Source organism: Danio rerio, chromosome 2 (assembly GCF_049306965.1).
Source record: "Danio rerio strain Tuebingen ecotype United States chromosome 2, GRCz12tu, whole genome shotgun sequence".
Classification (NCBI taxonomy): Eukaryota; Metazoa; Chordata; class Actinopteri; order Cypriniformes; family Danionidae; genus Danio; species Danio rerio.
This window is the reverse complement of record NC_133177.1, coordinates 21246965-21267756: the sequence shown is the minus strand read 5'-3', so window position 1 is coordinate 21267756 and position 20792 is coordinate 21246965. Positions and strand designations below refer to the sequence as shown.

The window sequence follows — 20792 nt, the reverse complement described above, 5'->3', positions numbered from 1 at the left end:
CATTCATTTTATAAACTTAAATAATAGTTACTTCCTCTATAGATGTAATGACCTTTATCCACTTGACTGAACTGGTTCTTAGTTACCTTTTTTTTTTTTAGTTATTCTTTATACATACAGTTTAAGTCATAATCATCAGCCCCGTTCATTTCCCCCAATTTCTGTTTAACGGAGAGAAGATGTTAACACATTAACACATTTTCAAACTTAATGTTTTCAATAACTGATTTATTTTATCTTTGCCATGATGACTGTAAATAATATTTTGCTAGATATTTTCAAGACACTTTTATACAGCTTAAAGTGACATTTGAAGACTTAACGAGGTTAATTAGGTTAACTAGACAGGTTAGGTAAATTAGGCAATTAGTTATTGTATAATGATGTTTTGTTCTGTGGACTATCAGAAAAAAAATAGCGTAAAGAGGCTAATAATTTTGATCTTAAAATGGTTTTTAAAAAAAGTAAAAACTGCTTTTATTCCAGCCGAAATAAAACAAATAAGACTTTTTTCGAAAAAAAAAAAAAATAATAATGATAATATATATCATCAGACATACTGTGAAAATTTCCTCTTATATAGACACACACACATATTTTTATTTTTTATTCCTTTCTTCCTTCTTTCTTTTCCCGGATAGATAAGCTCGAACCAACTGGCATCTGACATCCAGGTGGAATTGCAGTTTACCACCTCGGTCAGTCGCTTTATGTGAATGAAAACATACGGCAGAGCTCCTCGTGATGAGAGGGGAAATATTTTATTCAGATTTATTAATTCAAAAGCGAAGCATGCCTGTCGACGGAGGGACAGTTCTTCTCAATCTGTCATCGTTGAAGTGGCGCGCACCTGACACCGCGATTCATTTGTCTTGTCGTCACTGACAGTGGGATTTTCCCTCAGCACTCCTGCGAGGAACCGCTCTGGGATTTCTGAGAGGGGGAATAAAAGACAACACACTGTGACAAGGAACAGCCATTTCATTAATGCAAATAAGCCTGAAAAAATGCTACGAACAGCACGGAAAATCCTGCATAAGTTATGTGCCTTTCCCTTTCCTGACACTTTTTAAACAGGGAAGAAGCAAAGTGTCATGGTCTGAAAAGTCCTGTTAACTAAGAAAATGCACATTCTGAGAATTTTTTTTTTACTTGTAGTACTTAAAAGAAGAAGACGGAAAAGAAGAAATTACATAATTATAAAATGCTTATATTGTACGTGTGATATAGACATGGTATACATTCATTTTCAATAAGTAAAGGGATGGTTCAACTGAAAATTATAATTTCCTCTCTGTTTGCTTACATTCAAGTGGTTATAAACGTTGAACAATATATTGAAGCATAGTAGGATCAATAAAAAAGTCAATTGCTATTTTTCCCAAATTTTCCAGTGTATCTTCTTTTGTGTTCAGCAGAAAAAAAGAAACTCAAGCAGGTTTGGAACAAGCTGATAAAAGAATGGGTTTTGGGGAAAAAAAAAGTAAAACAACGGCTGTTAATTACAGAAATTTATCGTAAAATAATGGACGTTAAATTACAGAAATTTACCGGAAAATAAAATGTAAGGAAACTTCTGTAATTTAATGTCCGTTATTTTACAATAAATTTCTGTAATTTAACAGTCATTATTTTATGTTTTTTCTGGCACCCCAGCTGTTTTATAGTTAAATATATAGTTAAATTTTCTTTTAAACTATCCCTTTAACAGGTATATATCAGTACACTTTTCCAGAGATGGGTTGCGGCTGGAAGGACATCCGCTGCGTAAAAATGTGCTGGATAAGTTGGTGGTTCATTCCTCTGTTTTGACCCCGGATTAATAAAGGGATTAAGCCGACAAGAGAATGAATGATTGAATGAATGAATGAATGAATTATATTATTACACAAAATGTGGAAAAATAAACTAAAACAGGCAAAAACAGAAAATCGTTGAATTAAAAAAAAAAGTGACGTACATTTAATACTCATGAACTAAAAAAAATGTCCATATTTTTATTTTTTATTTTTTTACAGCAGCTGGGGTGGATAAAAAAACACCAGTTAAATTACAGAAATTTACTGCAAAATAATGGACGTTGAATTAAAGAAATTAAATTACAGAAATTTACCTCAAAATAATGGACGTGAAATTACAGAAATTTACTGCAAAATAACAGACAAATAACAGATGGCTGTATCACCACCTGGTATGAAAATAGCACCAGCGGCAATCGCAAAGGCCTACATACGATTGTGCAAACTGCTGGACGCGTAGTAGTAGTTTTTCTTCCCTCCAGGACATCTACACCAGGCGGTGCATGAGGAACGTCAAGAAAATTATCAGCGAATCCACCCACCCAAGCCATAGACTTTTCTCTCTGCTACCCTCAGGCAGACGGTTTCGCAGCATCCGATCAACCACTAGCTGGCTGAAGGAAAAATTCTGGCTGATGAACACTTAACACACCCCACACAAACTCTGCCATACCCCTCACTGCACACCATCATTATGTAGCATGCACTGCACTTTAACCAATCCATACTTGAAACGATACTGATTACAACTATGTGCACAACTATTTATTGTACATATCGCTGTCAATTTTACATTGTCCTGTTTTTTTTTTTCTGTCGTTGTACTTGCACTGTCTGTGTTTTGTACTGTCTGTATTTTGCACTGTCATTGTATTGTATTTTGTAGCCAGCACCTAAGCTTTTCACTCATCATAGCACACATGCTGCTGATGATGTGACAATAAAAGTGATTTGATTTAATTTTACATAAAATTACAGAAATTTATCGCAAAAACAGACGTTAAATAACAGAAATTTACCACAAATAGTGGATGTTAAATTACTGAAATTTGCTGCAAAATAACAGACATTAAATTACAGAAATTTATCGCAAAATAAGATTTTTTAAATTACATGAAATTTACCTCAAAATAGTAGATGTGAAATTGCAGAAATTTGCCGCGAAATAACGCAAATTAAATTACAGAAATGTATCGCAAAATAACAGATGTTAAATTACAGAAATTTACAGCAAAATTACGGACATGAAATTACAGAAATTTACCGCAAAATAATGGAAGTTAAACTACTGAAACTTACCGCAAAATAATGGAAAATAAATTACAGATATTTACCAGAATTTAAAATGTAACCAAATTTCTGTAATTTAATGCTTGTTATTTTACTGTAAATTTCTGTAATTTACCAGGCGCTATTTTAGGGTAAATATTTGTAATTTAACGGCCGTTATTTATTTTTTTTGACACCCCAGCAGCCAAACTTTTTTTTTTTCAGTGTAAGACTAAGATTAAACTAAAATATAGCTGACAAAACGAACACTAGCATACTATTATGCAAGACGTGAAAGTTCAAGACTGGTTTATATTTAAATATTTAGTTGTATTTATTTAATTTTTTATAAAAAAATGTGCTTAAAATCAGGATCAGGTTCTCAACTCTACACTTACAGTTACCTACAGTAAGCTGGATGATGTATTGTCAGAGCTAAACACGTAGGTTGCTGTTAGTCCTGTTTATATCTTTCCACAGTTTCTCTCCCCTTCAATGTCTCTCTCATTCCCCAGCCTCCCCCGTCCGGCCCGTCCAGCCCCTGCTATTTGTAAGTTTGATTTGGAGCGCTGGGTCAGCACATAAACTCAGCCTGCTATCTGCCCACTGCTCTAAGTGGCCTTTTCGCATGGGAGGCTGGGAGGTGCTGAGTGGCCTTCCACTAGCATCTCTTGACATTTACAGTAGTGTTTTCTCTCTTCTCCTCTCTCTCTCTCTCTCTCTCTCTCTATCTATTCCTCCAGGCATCCACCCTGCAGCCGTAAATGAGAATGCTTTATGACAGGTCCCGCTCCCTCTTTCCTGTGGTCAGGAGCTGCTGCTGCGTGGTGTGTGTCCTCACAATGGCCTAGGAAACTGACAGAGGTGTGTAGCAGGAAACTCGCAGATAGAACATTTAGATGAGTTAAACTTACCAGTAAGCAACACTTAAGCATTTTACTATGCAAAGCAGCCGTTTGCATATGAAATAGTAGGGTAACACTGTTCCTGCTTTTGGTTATGTCTCAAATCATGCAATTTGCTATATTTATAACATGGCTGCCTATGGTAATGACATTTTCTTCCACCCATAGATGCAATTTTAAAGGGATTGTTGCGGTTTTGCTGAGGAATACAAAATACTTTTTATTAAATATTAGATTAAATATAGAAAATATTTTGATTTTACAATAACTTAACAAAAGAAATACAATTAAGGCAAAATGTGGTCAAAGTGCATGTTTAACTTAAGTTCTCTTCTTTCGAGAAGGATATGAATGTGTGAAACAAAATGTACCCACAGATTATATTTCAGATTTGCAAAAAAAAAAAAAAGAAAAAAATAGACATAATCGCCCTTTAGTGGAATTATCATCTGAAACATGCAACGAAACATACCTGAAAATCATCTTTTTTAATCTGTTTGGACAGAACTGTGTGTAGGTATAATGTGTCCACAGTCATATTGTGGTGATAAAAATACAGTAAGTATATTTTTTATTTTAATTTCCTGGCATTAAAATAGGATCCAAATCCTCCCCATTTTGAGGCCTATTGCAACGTGTCATGGGAGTGTGGTTTCACTGCCCTCTGATTTGATTGACATGTTTCTGTAGGAGCACGTATAATCATATCAACAAGACAGGACAAGCGCAAATCAACTGGAGTTTTAAATGTTTAAAATGATATTGTGTGTGACACATTGTTGCAGAAAGGCTTTAATTAACTCCACAGCATCAACTAATCATTGGTAAAGTTCTTACTGTAGTATTTCTCACAAATGTACGTGAGATCTGCTTCCTTCATGTCTGTCACTGTGCTGTTTATCTGACGTAGCCGGAGATTTAAGCACACACTGACAGGCACAAGGGAATGGTGGGCAGGAAGAACAAGCCTTGAAGGCACAGGCAAAACAAACAAACAAAAATAAAAAACAGCTACATTGTGTTCAGAGCAGAAAATCCAACATTTCAAAAGCTATAATAATAATCTAATGGGAGTTTTGAGTTGAAACTTTTAAGACACATTCTGGATACACAAAAGTCATATCTTACGGTTTGAAAAAGGGGTAAAAGAGAATCCCCTTAAAATCACATCAAAATATATGTATTAAAAATAGTAAATCCTATATGTTTTCGAATAAATTTATGGTAATCCGACTAAAGAGTGACTGTTACATACCGTTACATACTGTTTACAAAGTAAATTTATATGAATGTTTATGTATATGAAGACACACACTCACAGCCACCAAATGTTTAATCACTATAGCATGCAGGCCCATAGGGTTTTGGGTGGTTGAAAAGACCCACACCTCACTGACAAAGGTGATCCCATACATGAGCTTATTTGTCCGATTCTGACTGCTATGCCAATTTTGGTGCCAAAATTTGGCGTCCTAAATTCTTACTAACGAAAGTTGAATGTGCTGGCCAGTTTGTTATTTGCCCAGTCAGTGATAATATTTGTTCTAATAACATAGGATGTAAAAAAAAATATTTTTAAATTAAGTATTTATTTATTTATTTATTTTACATATAATTTTATTTCTAAATCTTTAGGAAATGTTTTTGGTACATCAAAAGATGTGGTTGTGATAACCATCCAACAAGCTAATCCAGCAAAAAAGCACTTAAAATGTAGCATTTAAAGCATAATCAAATAAAAAATGAGGTGAATAACTGCAAAAAGGTCCAAAAAATAATAATAATAAAAAAGATCAACCCCTATTACCAGGTTGGTGATGGGCCTGATTAGAGAGGTTCCATAAGTGTCCAAGGTATTCAAATTCAAAGTGTCTATTATCCTTATTTGAATAAAAAAATTGAAATACTTATTAAAAAACACAGCCATTCTAGCCTTAAAAAACTACAATTTATAACACAAATGCAGGACCCTTTGTACATTTCTAGTTAGGTTAGCCCTCCTCCATGCAATTTGATGAAAGACTTTTTAGCCAATCATATTCAAGAACTAGAACAAAATGTAAACGATTATATTATAAAAGGCTTGGACCTTACTGAACTGCAAACAGTTACAGATGGTTCAGAATGATTTGGTGAACTGGTTTATTCAGTTCTCTAAAAAGATCCAGTTAAAATTAATGAATCATTCATAATTCTGACTTTACTTACTGTTTTCCTGAGACTGAGGATTACAGGCAATAGTTTCTAGCACCTACTGATTGTTTCACTTTATATGTCCTCAATTTATCATCAACAACAAAAAGTATTATTGTATTTGTCTGTACTGTATATGTTTTCTGACTCTCAAAATGTCAGTAGCCTTTGACTTGTATTACAAATAACCACACAAAATTACCACAGTTATAGCTTCTAAACCACCTTTAAATGGATAGTTTACTCAAAAGTAAAACCACGTCATCATTTTATCTCCCTTTTAACTAGTTTGAGTTTCTTTCTTCTGTTAAACACTAAAGAAATTTTGAAGAAAGCTAAAAACCTGCAATTGTTGACCTCCATAGTAAGAAAAACAAATACTATGGAAGTCAATGGTTACAGATTTCTGTCTTTCTTTCAAACATCCTCTTTTGTGTTCAACAGACGGAAGAAATTCAAACAGGTTTGGAACAAGCAAATGTTAATAAATGACAGAATTTTCATTTTTGGGTGAACTATCCCTTTAATTCTATTATGAAATAGACCAAAAATATTATCATCCTGGCTGACCTGAGGTGAAGCAAATCCATGAAATTTTGTCATAAAGCATATTCTCACTTTTAAGTGAACTACCGCTTTAAGTGAGCAGGCAGATCCCCAAAGCTTTAGAAAGTGCAAAATGCTGAATCAACCGCTGGCCTGTAACCCATTTAAAGCTCAATGAAAGTTTAATTCCACCAACCCATCTGAAGTCCTCAAGATGGAGAGGTTTTTTAGGTCTGCACACTCAAGTCGTGTCCAGGTCTCTCTATTTCACACTGGCTTTTATACATGCTTGGGGGAAACGACGCCCCAAACAACTGAATATTTCATCACAGACTCCCCGTGAGAGATGTACTTGAAGCCTGCAGCTCGGCAATGTCTCCTGAAGCCGGTCCACACTCACCGTACAACTGTGATCAATAGACGTGTCATGAAGTGCTTTACTCAGCCTCTGTTACACCGCGCCATGACAGAGGTGATGAGAATCTAATGTCTTACTTAAGAATAATAAATGATTGATGCAGATTGAATCCCAAAGGGTGTTTTAACATGAAACCCAGAGCTTATGGAAATGCCTCACAACGCCCCGTGCAATAAAAACACTTTCATATTGTGTAACGGGATAATTGCGTTAGCTCCCCTTGTCATCAAAGTGACATCGTAACCTTCAATTTCTCCTTTTTATCATCTTTTCTGTCCTCTGGCGTTGAAGAGTGCTAGTGGTGGAAATGAGAAGGGAGAAAGAAAATTGCTAATATTTAATTCTGTGAGTGCTTACAGGTTGTGGCACTATTTTTATTTTAATGTCCGAATCTATTATTTTGATGATGTAGTTCATTATCTCGATAAAAATATTTATAATGAAGCATAATTAAGAAAATATATAATTCTATTATTATTATCATCATAATTTATTTTAGTTCATTCATTTTCTTTTCGGCTTAGTCCCTTTATTAATCTGGAGTCGCCACAGCAGAATTAACTTATCCATTCCAGCTGCAACCCATCTCTGGGAAGCATCCATACACCCTCGTACACTACGGAAAAATTTTTGCCTATAATTCACCTGTACGGCATGTCTTTCGACTGGGAGGGAAACTGGAGCACCTGGAGGAAACCCACGCGAACACAGGGAGAACATGCAAACTCCACAAAGAAACACCAACTGACCCACCCAAGGCTCGATCCAGCAACCTTCTTGCTGTAAGGCAACAACACTACCTACTGCGCCACTGCGTCACCCAATATAATAAAAATAATAATATCAGTATATTTAATATAAAATATATTAAAAGTGTATGTCTTGTAGGTAATGACTTAACAGCACATCTCATTTTTAACATTATGTAAATACACTCACTGGCCACTATATTAGGTACACCTGTTCAACAGCTCGTTAACGCAAATTTCTAATCACTCAATTACATGGCAGCGACTCAATGCATTTAGGCATGTAGACATGGTCAAGACGATCTGCTACAGTTCAAACTGAGCATCAGAATGAGGAAGAAAAGAGATTTCAGTGATTTTAACATGGCATGGTTGTTGGTGCTAGATGGGCTGGTATCAGATTTCAGAAACTGCTGATCTACTTGGATTTTCAAACACAACCATACCTTGGGTTTACAGAGAATGGTACGAAAAAGAGAAAATATTCAGTGAGCGGCAATTCTGTGGTTTAATTGCCTGGTCTGATGAGTCTCGATTTCTGTTGCGACATCCGGATGGTAGGGTCAGAATTTGGCATCAACAACATGAAAGCATGGATCCTACCTGCCTTGTATCATCGGTTCAGGCTGGTGGTGGTGATGTAATGGTGTGGAGGATATTTTCTTGGCACACTTTAGTACCAATTGAGCATCGTGTCAATGCCACAGTCTACCTGAGTATTGTTGCTGACCATGTCCATCCATAACCACAGTGTACCCATCTTCTGATGGTTGCTTCCAGCAGGATAACACAGCATCTCATAAAGAATCATCTCAGACTGGTTTCTTAAACATGACAATGAGTTCACTGCACTCAAATGGCCTCCACAGTCACCAGAACTCAATCCAATAGAGCACCTTTGGAATGTGGTGGAATGAGACATTCGCATCAACCTTGCTGAGTATATGCCACAAAGGATTAAGGCAGTTCTGATGGCAAAAGGGGGTACAACCCTGTACTAGTTAGGTTTACCTAATAAAGTGGCCTGTGAGTGTAAATATTATTGAATAGATTTGATCTATGCATTCATAATAATGTATTCATTGTGAAAGGTAAATATCTTATTGATTTTTATTTTTCTAAATTACAACAGCAACAACAACAATGTATTTTTTTCACTAGATTTGGACTATTTTTTTTTATCTACACACTTATTTTTCACTGAACCAACTGTACATCCTTCCACCGCACTGCCATTTAAAACTATTTAAATATTTCCAAAAGCTCTGAAAAAAAGATGAATGTGCTTGATATAAGCGAGAGTATGCAGATCACACGTTATTAGAGAGGACAATTTAGATGAGCTGGCATAAATATGAATGAAACGAGTGAGCTAGAAAAGTGTTCGGCGGCAGCACAATGTGCTCCTCTCACCGCTGGGAATACAGAAGTGCTGATCGGCAGGGAAAACTGAACTACTCTAAATTCAAACCACAAGAGTTCAAGCGTCTACAAGGGAATGTCAAATATCTGTAAGTGTGTTATTTGCTGCGTGAAGCTCATTGTAAATTCAGGCTGGGCATCAGTTTTTTTAATGTGCGGGCAATTTCTGACACTGCTAGAATGACCGGAAAATGTGGCAAACTATATCAAAAGGCTAATATTCAAGCCTGATGTTGCGTTTTTCTTCATTAATAAGAGATGTTCATACTGTTTATGCAGCAGTTTCGTTTTTTGCAATGTTTTTCTGCTAACATTTCTGGGTAAGTACACAAGCAGCTTTTTTTGAGTCAATACTATGAAAAAAAAAGCTGTATTCCGATCTTGTTTTATTCAGAAGATGTTTGACATTGAGCTGTGTGCCTTCAGTACGTAACGCTGTAGAGTCTTTTCTAGCTGTTGGCTATAGCTGTGAAGAGGTCAGACAATCATTGAGGTCTGGTAGACGTTGTTCGCAGAGGAAGGTCACTTAGTCTATACATCTGTTCCAGGCCGGCAGTCTACAGATAGCATCAAAGCAGCAGGGCCAATTCCTTTTATCATTAACTAGTTCTTCCTCTTCTTCAGCTAATGAGAAATCTGATGGATCGATTTGACTTCTACCACAGTGTAAAAAAAATGGCTTTTACCAGAAGTGCGAATCAAATTTCGCCATCATTCACAGAGGAACATCATGTTGTCCAATACAGTCCTATGGTGTTTATGTTTGGGGGAAAATGAAGGTCTGTTCAGAAACAATAATAGCTTGATATACTCACTGGCCATTTTATTAGGTGTAGCGCATTTTAGACCAAGGTTTGGCCTTCAGAACTGCCATAATTCCTTGAGGTGTTGATTCACCAATACTGGGAAACATATTGGTCAATGATGACATGTATTGACGAATCATCAAATGATTGCTGAAGATTTACTGGCTGCACACTCATGATCTGAATCTCCTTTTCCAGTATACCTCTATTGAATGGAAATCTGTTGATTGTAGAAGCTGTTTGCTTTTAGTGGACTCAATGCAATGTATAAGAAACCAGTTTGAGATGATTTGAATGTTGTGTCATGGTATCCCAGCTAGCAAAATTCATGTGGCTCAATTCCGGCCCACACCAAACACTTACATCCAGCCCACACACCGCATGCAGTGATGGTACTTGTGCGGTCCACTCCTGTTTGCCAGATCTGGGCCACAATTAAGCTATAGCAATATCACATATTAGCCAGAATTCAACCAAATGAACCAGAACTGACCCTATTCTAGGCCACAGATTACGTTAATTCTGGCCCAGATCCGGCCCACAAAAGACACTTACATATTACCACATATTAGCCAGAATTCAAGCAAATGAACCAGAACTAATCCTATTTTGGGCCACAGTTTGCTTTTATTCTGGCCCAGATCTGGCCTATTACTTCTAATAATGGAATAAACATTGGCAAACATCAGTGAATTATTCTATTTCATCACAGGTTGTGCCTCACTTCATTTTCTTTGCTTATATGAACAAACTTTTCAAGCAAAGATCTTAAAAGTTACAGCAGCCCAAAAGAACATTTATATTAGGAGGTTCAGGTTTGTGAGCCCATCTAAAACAAACACTTTTCTTCATGATGGTGTATTTAGTCTATGTGGTCCACATATGTTTTAAGATAACTGGACCACACTTGCCATATCTCCTCTGGGCCTCTTTAGGCTCACAGCCACATTAGCCAGAGCTAACTGTGCCAAATATTTGCCAAAAGTAGCCTACATATGTTTTAAGATAACTGGGCCACATTTGCACCTACACGTGTGAGCCACTTTAGGTTTAGACCCAGATTACCCTTAAATGACAATGCCACTATTTTTGCCAACTGTGCCTCACATTTGTCCTCTGTCATTTGGGCCAAATTGATCATTTTCCACATGAGCCACATTGGGCTCACATTTAGATTACATTTTGCCATAAGTGCCAAATCTTTGCCTTAAATGGCCCATATATAAATTTGAATCTTTGACCCCCCTTTGCCATTGTAAAGGTGGGCCACTTCAGGCTCACATTCATTTTGTCTGGGCCGAAGGGCATAACTGCCTAAAGTGGCCCACCTTTACAATGGCAAAGGGGTGACAAAGATTCAAACAGTCACATAAAGAGATGGCTATGGTCAGCAACAATGATTTCTCAGATAACCTGAGGCATTTAAACAATGACCAGTTGGCTCTAAGGGTCACAAAGAGTAAATATAGAAAATATCTCACATACTGTACCACAAGATCAGTAGAAACTACCAGTAGATCAACAGCTTCTGAAATACTCAAACTGCCCCGTCTTGCACTAACAACATGACATTTTAAAAGTCACTTGAAGGTTCTGTATGTACGGAAGCGTAGAGCTGCCACCCAGGTAAAAAAAAAAATCTGAGCTTTATCACGTTTGTACAATATACTTTTCACGTTCTTACAATATAATATCACGTTCTTACAATATAATATCACGTTTGTACAATATAATTATCACGTTCTTACAATATAATATCATGTTTGTACAATATAATTATCACGTTATTTGCCGCCATACGTGCGCACAGATGATGATGTGCATGCGCGGGACTTTTTTTTCTCGCGCTGGATCAGTTGAGTGCGCGCGTGAAGATCCCCTGTGCGCTCGATAGCTGTAGTTTTCTCGCGTGTAGACCTGTAATCTGCTCACGGTTCACTTCTAAACGCACGCAAACATCACCGCTGCGCTCGATTAATATTGCCATTGATTTGCCGACATACCACGTCGACTCCTACGACAAACTGAAGCCCTTTGAAATCTGTATAAATGGAGCCATTGATGGGTTTTCGAGAGCTATGATTTGGCTTCATGCCTTTTCAACAAACAGTGATCCCAAAATCATTGCTGGTTATTTCATAGCAGAAGTTGAAAAGAGGCTTGGGACACCTTCCCGGATTCGATACGATCTGGGAACAGAAAATGTCACAATGGCAGACATGCAAAGATTCTTGCGATGGAGTATGGATCATAACGTCAATAACTGTTTTATTACTGGGTCTAGTAATTACAATCAGTAGCTGCAAAATTTCCCCATGTCTCAATCCAAGCATAAAATAGAACTTAATTAATTCTGTAAAACGAGACATTTTCTCACGCTCTGATCGCACCAGGTAAACGTAGCCTAAGCAATAAAGTTTTCACGTAATAACGTGATAATTATATTGTACAAACATGATATTATATTGTAAGAACGTGATAATTATATTGTACAAACGTGATATTATATTGTAAGAACGTGAAAAGTATATTGTACAAACGTGATATTATATTGTACAAACGTGATATTATATTGTAAGAACGTGAAAAGTATATTGTACAATTGTGATAAAGCTCAGAAAAGCTCTACGCTTCCGTATGTATGTAAGTTCATGACTCTTAACATATAATAATGTGTTTGCAGATATTGAAGAAACATGCTAAGTGAACATACTTGTTTATCAAAAAACATATCTCTATAACCCATCCACTGCCAGCACCAGGCGCAACATGACAAAAACATTTTAACAGCCATTCAGATGCACAGAATAGTTCACTCACTGCACTTCAAAGAAATGGTGGGGGAAACCGGAGCACGCGGAGGAAACCCTAGCGAACGCAGGGAGAGGAGGAAACCCACGCGAATGCAGGGAGAACATGTAAACTCCACACAGAAACGGCAATTGAGCGAGGCTCGAACCAGCGACCCAGCGACCTTCTTGCTGTGAGGCGACAGCACTACCAACTGCACCACTGCTTCGCCATACATTAATTACAATATCATAATTTGTTTGCAGATATTTAAGAAACATACTAAATAAACATACTTGTTAATCTGAAAAACAATGCTGCAGTCCTATGGGAACTGTGCATTCCATGTCGGAATGCTTGATCTCTATAACCCACCCACTGCCAACACCAGGCGTAACATGACAGACCCATTTAAATAGCCAATCCGAAGCACAGAATAGTGCACTCACTGCACTTCAAAGAAATGGCAAGGGCTATAATATAATTAATGCATATGAAGAAGTGAGGCTTCTTCCAACCTCCTTCGACAGCTGCGCTGGTACACAAACACACACACACTTACATGGACACTTACCTGTACTTTTCCCCTGCATTCATTGCAGGATGCCAAATGCACACGTCTTTGTTTGTCCGTTTGTTTGTTTGTCCGGGAAAGTTGGACTTCAGTGCTGGGCCGGCCAGATCGAGTGCAGAGATGGCAGCGGCTTATGACATCAAAAGCGGACATCAAAATCATCCTGTTTAAGGAGAGAAATGTTTTTGTAATTAATATTTTGTATTCAGGTTCTATGTTTGAGTATCTGTTTTACAGATTGAAAATTTATGTTGAGGTTTACGCCATTTAGAAGATTGATGAAAAAGCTGACTGCTTACCTCTGTGTGGGTGGCTTTTCCACTGTTACCAGTTTGCCCAGTGGCTCACTGCGTCTGAGGACTTGGGAGTCGGAGTGGAGTTGACCACGACAATGGGGTTCAAGTCCGACAAAGAATGGTTCCAGAAAGCAGGTAAAACAGAAGTAAAAAAAAAAAAAATAAAATAAAATAAACAAGTAAATAACAGGGTGAGAATGTGATAAGATCTAAAAATGTTGTGAAAAACAGGTGGCCGTGAGGGCTTTTTTTCTGGATTGCTTTTGAAAATGCTGTCAGTTTTGTTTAGGAAAGAGGGTGGGTGAGGGTGTTGGTCGGTCAGTCAATCAGTCCACAGCAGCCTCTGGTGGATTTATGTGAGAAGAGCAGGCGTGAATGGCACTCGCAAGAAAAAATAGAGGTCTCAAAAAACATACACATCACCCTCTGGTGGATTCGTGAAAACAAAAACTGCAAAAAATGTAACTCCTGATTTCACTGTTTTTCATGCTCTCCAGAAATATATACAGGTTATGTATCCACAATGATTTTGGGTTTTCTAAACAGATAGGATGCTGTTGTATTTACTTACCCCAGAGCTAATGGTCTCTCCTAGATATGTAGGAAATATAATAAGCTGTATTCAATTTAGGAATAAAGAAACTATTTATGAAATTGCTGCAATCTCACTACCTTGTGGCCAATCAAGTCAATGTTTTATTCTGATTGGCTTGTTTTTCACTGGGATTGTACGCTTACTGGATTTACATGAGAATGAGGAATCAATGAGTCTCTGAGACTCGACCTATGTCACTATTGTGTAATGAACCCTTATTCAGCTATGCAGATGTACATTCTATGGCACTTTTTAATCACCTTTATTCGCCATTCTTATACTCAGTTTAACCTTCAGAAGCTCAACATGCCTACATGGCTAAATGCATTGAATTGCTGCCATGTTATTGGCTGATTAGATATTTGACATTTAACAAGCAGTTAAACAGGATACCTAATTAAGTTTCTGGTGAGTGTACATAACTGTAACAATAACTATATTAGTGTCCACACCATCAATATGTTTTATTCTTTATTTAAGCATGCACTGCAGACATTCTTGTCTGCCTCTTTTAAAGCCTAAACTGAGTTATAAAAGGTTTTTAGACTTATATATAGATGCTATAAACCTGTAGAGTCATTATTATACACTCTAAAAATGATGAGTAGTTGCTTCAAACCAAGTTGTTTTAAACCAATTTGGTTAAAATATGGACAAACACAGCAATTCGATTAGAAAAATAAAACAAACTTTTTTTTTTTTTTGTCTGTGTTTGACTTTAATTGAAACAAGCCAGCAGTCTTTATATTTCAACTACTTGCTAACAAAAATTAATTCATAAGTAATTTGCATATTTTCAAACAATTGCATGCACTTAAAAAAATGCTGGTATTTTTATTAACTTTTTATTTGTCTTTCAAATTCAAAACAATTTAGGCCAAACTCAATTCCAACATAATCTTTCACAAACTGACTGAGACATGTCAAATATACAAGAATCAAAAATAAAGCCATAACACAAAACAAACGAACAAACAAACAAAAGAAAAATGTTTAAAATAACTTAACAAAAAACAAAAAAAATAACGATTACAATTGTTTAGTCTTATCACCCTTCATTATATTTAAAGAGCCATGAAACCCCCTTGTCTCAGCACGGTGTTTTCACACCTCTAGATAGAATTAAGTTGGGCAAGTGGGTGTGTCCCGCTCTGTTTAGGTGGGAGTGTTGAGTGGCAAAAGAGGAAAGGGTTTGCATAAAAATGGGAGTTTCGTTTCGAGCACGCAATGATTTCTACAGAGGCAAAACAACACACAGACCCAAGGAAGAATAGTCAGTTCATAATGTTGTGGTGAACCCATTTAATCCCACCAGTCACAATTGTGGCCGCAGTTTTTGCTTGCATGTTTTTCTGTAGTATTAAAAGACAAAAAGCAAAAATGTGAAATTTAAGGGTAATCTGGTACTAAACCTAAAATGACTTAAATTTGTAAGTGCAAATGTGGCCCAGTTATCTTAAGACATATGTGGGCCACTTTTGACAAATATTTGGCACAGTTAGCTCCGGCTGTTGCAGCTGTGATCCTTAAGTGGCCCAGAGAAAACATAGCAAATGTGCCCCAGTTATCTTAAGACATATGTGGGCCACTTTTGGCAAGTATTTGGCACAGTAAACTATGGCTTATGTGGATTTGAGCCTATAGTGGCCCAGAGAAAATATGGCAAATTTTGCCCAGTTTTCCTAAAATATATGTGGGCCACTTTTAGCAAATATTCCGAAGAGTAAGGTTTGGCTAATGTGGCTTTGAGCCTAAAGTGGCCCAGAGTAGACATGGCAAATGTGACCCAGTTATCTTAAACATACGTCAGCCACTTTTGGCAAATATTCAGTACTGTAAGCTCTGGCTAATGTGAATTCAAGCCTATAGTGGCCCAGAAATCATATGGAAAATTTGGCCTAGTTATCCTTAAACATATATGGGCCACTTTTGGCAAATATTTGGCACAGTAAGCTATGGCTAATGTGGATTTGAGCCTATAGTGGCCCAGAGAAGATATGGCAATCGTGGCCCGGTTATCTTAAAATGTATGTGGGCCACTTTTGGCAAATATTCAGAAGAGTAAGCTTTGGATAATGTGGCTTTAAGGCCTAAATAGGCCCAGACAAGATATGGCAAATGTGGCCCAGTTATCTAAAAAAATTTGCCAACCACTTTGCATTTCATGCATAGCAGCATTAAATATTCTAACTGCTACCATTGTTGAGGTACAAGGTCAGATTCTTGAGGTCTGAGTTTGTTTTTACCATTTACCATCTGTTTTTTCTTTCTTTCAATTCACTCTTTAAACTTGAACATGGACTGGAGTTGACCACCCTAGAGCCATCATACCATTCATTAAGTGGTTCGAATGTACTGTAGATCCAGGCCAGGATAAAATCAAACTGTGGCCCAGAATTGGGTTAGTTCTTGTTTATTTGGTTGAATTGTGGCTAATATATGGTATTGCTTTACCGTATTTGTGGCACAAATCTGGCAAACAGGAGCAGACCACCCTAGAGCCATCATACCATACAGTATGTGGTCCATATGTAAGTTTCTGGTGTGGGCCGGATCAGGGGCAAAATAAAAGCAAACTGTGGCCAAGAATAGGGGTCAGTTCTGGTTCATTTGGTTGAATTCTGGCTGATATGTGGTATCCATGCATTGCGGTGTATGAGCCAGATGTAAATGTCTGGTGTGGGCTAGATTTAAGCCACATGAATTTGGTTAGCTGGATATTTATTTCCATTTATAATGAAGATTATAATAATTGACTCTATAATTTACTCCCATAATTTGCCATTTTGTCATAATTTCATTTGAATATTTGTGTAACCTGCTGCATAAGATTGCTATTTTGTTATTTTTGAAACTGAGCCAGGCAACGTTTACTTCCTGTTAATGGAATAAAAAAATGACATTCATTGTTTAATATCCTTACAAATACCACACAAATTCAGATATGTCATCTCTATAGGAAATATTTGGTATGAAATGGGTTAACGTACTGTAAACTTTGTAACTAAATCATTTTGACAGAGGTATGTCTTCCAACCGCAACCCTATGGGAAACAGCCACACACACACTCATACACTACGGACAATTTAGCCTACCCAATTCACCTGTACCGCATGTCTTTGGACTGTGGGGGAAATCGGAGCATCCGGAGGAAACCCACGCGAACCCAGGGAGAACATGCAAACTCCACACAGAAACGCCAACTGACCTGAGGCTCGAACCAGCGACCCAGCGAAAACTGAAAGAGTACTGCTGACGAAACTAACTAACTTTGCCATCTGAAGAAACATAAACAAAGAAAACTGATCGCACGCTTACCAAATCGGTAGAGACAGGACAATCAACAAGAACTGGAACCGTGTCTTTTTTAAAAGAAGATGAGTGGCAAATCCTGATTTCACCATTTCCAGATGCGAAAAGCTCTTGGGTTAACAATGTTCCTTACAAACTTATTTTTGTTGCATGTTAGTAGACCACTGTACTCCACAGGTGAGTCTAGCTGTGTTCTCATAGAGGGGAATCTAAAACAAAACGTCCGTTTTAGCACATTTATAAACCAACCACTGACGACCCATGTCTCCAAAAATTCTTCTTCTTCCAAGTGTTTTAATTACGGTTGGCAACACAACGTTGCGTCTCTCTGCCATCTGAACACTGTAACAGTTAAAAACGTAACTGTTGTATAGCCTTCGAAGCTATCATGCATATTAATGAAGTTGCACCTCATACACAATAGAGCGCACTGATTGGTTCCAACCAAAGTCTTTTTCATGAATTATTGCTGAAAGACGCCACGTTGTACTCGCCAGTACAAACATCCATTTGAATTTACATTCTAGAATTTACATAAAGATTTAATTGCCGTGACATAGCTTCAAAATTACTTTTCAAACTGGAAGATGAAATTTGCTCAAAATAACGCAAAAACAACCAATTTTCACTTTTTTTTGTGAAATATGTTTCCTAATAGTGGTTTAGCAGCGTGGGACACATATATGACTGTCAACATCTTAAAAAAAATGTGTTTTGGTGTTTCGTGACACTTTAAAGTCTCTACATAAGTTAAACTTCTTTTTAAAGACAACCGAGGAGCTGTTTTCAAAATTTTTATTTTTTTATGAATGAAGAATTTAAGTAAAATAAGTAAACAATTCGCAGTTAAGTTATCATCTTTTTTGTATAAATGTACTCCAAATTTCACAATGTCCCAACTAGGGCTGTGCGATTAATTAAAATCAAATTGCAATCGCAATTTGGAATGCTACGATTAGTTAATCGCAAGAGGCTGCAACATGAAATATATATATTATTAAATTTCCCCAGCCCAGAACAAATGTGTGATTGCTGGCTGTGTGTGATAGTCTTACTAGCCAATTGAGTGTGCACACTTTTGTTCTGCCCAATCAGAATTGTGCAACCAAACTACGCCCACAATAATAAAAGAAAACAAACAGGAAAGCGCTGACAAGTGGGATTATGATGTCTGCTGCTTCAGAAGCATTAATAGATGAATTCATATCAAAGAAAAACAGCCTTTGTAATTTGGGAATAGTTTGGTTTCAAAGTCACTTACACTAAACAAAAACAGACATTTTTTAGGAGCTGAAAAAAATAAGGATAAGGATAATTAAATCGTTAATCAAATCGCAATCGCAACATCTGTCAAAAAAAAAAAAAAAAAAAAAAGAAGTTAGATATTTCCCCAAATCACAAAGCTCTAGTTTTAACAAATAAAAGGAAACATTAAAAAATATTGTTTTATCCAGATGCCCACATCAGACCAGAAAGGATTAATCAAATTACAATGTAGAAATAGATGTTCAACAGTTTCAATATCACTATGGCAATTGGCAAACATTACAATTCACATTAAATCTTTTTCTCAAAAACTTCTTTGCACAGTAAATATCATACATCATTTTAAAAAAGTACTTCTTTATATTTTGGAGGAAGTTTTTAAACTAAATTCTTTTTAAACGGTTGGAAAATATGATTTCTTTAATAGGACCGGGATAAAATGCTGAGATACTTCAACTAGGGTTGGGTCGATAGACGATGCCAGCCGATTAGCCGGCTTTCCACTGCACATGACAATTGGGCACGAGTCACGACTGTTGGAATACGCCCCCTTGTGGCAGTGGCACAGAATTTTCAGTGTTGTCGTGCACCATGGGAGAGAAGCTAATCGTCATGGTGTCAGAAATAACGTGCAAAAAGAGCCTTTTTTCACCGTGCTTTCACCATGGTTGAATGGATGAATACTGGATGAATTTTTGTATAACTCACCCGTTTCCTTTATATTAAGTTATATTAAGTTTGCATAATTAAGGGCATGGCCACTTAAGTGACAGCTAGGTCTCGTTGGTCGCCGTCACGTCACCTCACCTCAGCTGAATCCTGCAGATTAGCCACTGAACTTGGCATATTTATAGTATTTCTGTGTTGTTTTATGTGGCTTTACACAGTCAACTGCCTTTTGGACTTGTTTTCTACAATTATTAGATGGCATGGCATGCTGGGTGCAATTAATTGTGCTCACAAACCATTCACGTGGCCTCCGTTTCCCATGTACGTAAAGTTATATACTTATATACCATCTCTATACATGTATTTTTTTATTTAAGATAATTTATCATTTATATTTATATTTAGAGCTGTAATGCACTCCAGAATCTGACGAATTGATTAGCTGTAGGCTCTAGAACAGTCATCTGAAGCGTTGTGCTACAGTGTCATGCTGGATTTCATCAATAGTCTTACATTTGCTAACACAGACTACAGTATATCTGAAGTGTTTGGATGTAATTCACGTTTTCCTCCTGCTGAAAAACGTCATAAGAACAATGTTTAGTGGCTCAATGTATTACAGCAGTGTTTTTAAAAGTCTAAACACTTTATTGATATAGAATACAACCAAGCACAAGTGGTCATAATACAAGCGAGTCACAGGTGATAAAGTATTAAGCGTTCTCCCTAAGTAAAGTGTGTCTGAACCAGGTCCAAGGTAAATGCCAGCAGGTGTCTGTAGCTCCGCTCACTCTCTGCCTGTTTGCCCTTGTTTGTTATCCCGCCGTGGGTGTGATGACGAGCGAACAAAATGGCGACGGTTGGCCACGCCTACTTGTGGCTTCTTTTGCGCTCTTTAGAAACCTATGCGTGACGTCACGGATACTACGTCCATATATTTTACAGTCTATGGTCACAATATGGACCACTGGAATACATTTTTAAATTAATTTAAATACAGTTTGACCACAAAACAACCTAGCATTTCTGGTCTAAATGAATCATAGAAAAACTGTTTTACTCTAATGTCTCTTTCACACCGCACAAGAGAGCAGAGTGTGATCAGCGCATGTTTGTTTTTTTTTGGCGTCCATGTTAACAGATTATGCCGATTATAGCACGATAGACTGCACGATTTTAGCC

At 37.1% G+C, this 20792-nt stretch overlaps 1 long non-coding RNA gene across 1 annotated transcript; it reads right to left on the bottom strand.

Annotated features, from left to right (window-relative positions):
• Positions 1 to 743: 743 nt before the first annotated feature.
• Positions 744 to 13831, bottom strand: LOC141378034 (uncharacterized). The gene is made up of 3 exons (XR_012391327.1): positions 13771 to 13831; positions 13472 to 13634; positions 744 to 933 (listed from the first exon to the last, which is right to left on the bottom strand). It is a non-coding gene; the product is annotated as an uncharacterized lncRNA (long non-coding RNA).
• Positions 13832 to 20792: the final 6961 nt, after the last annotated feature.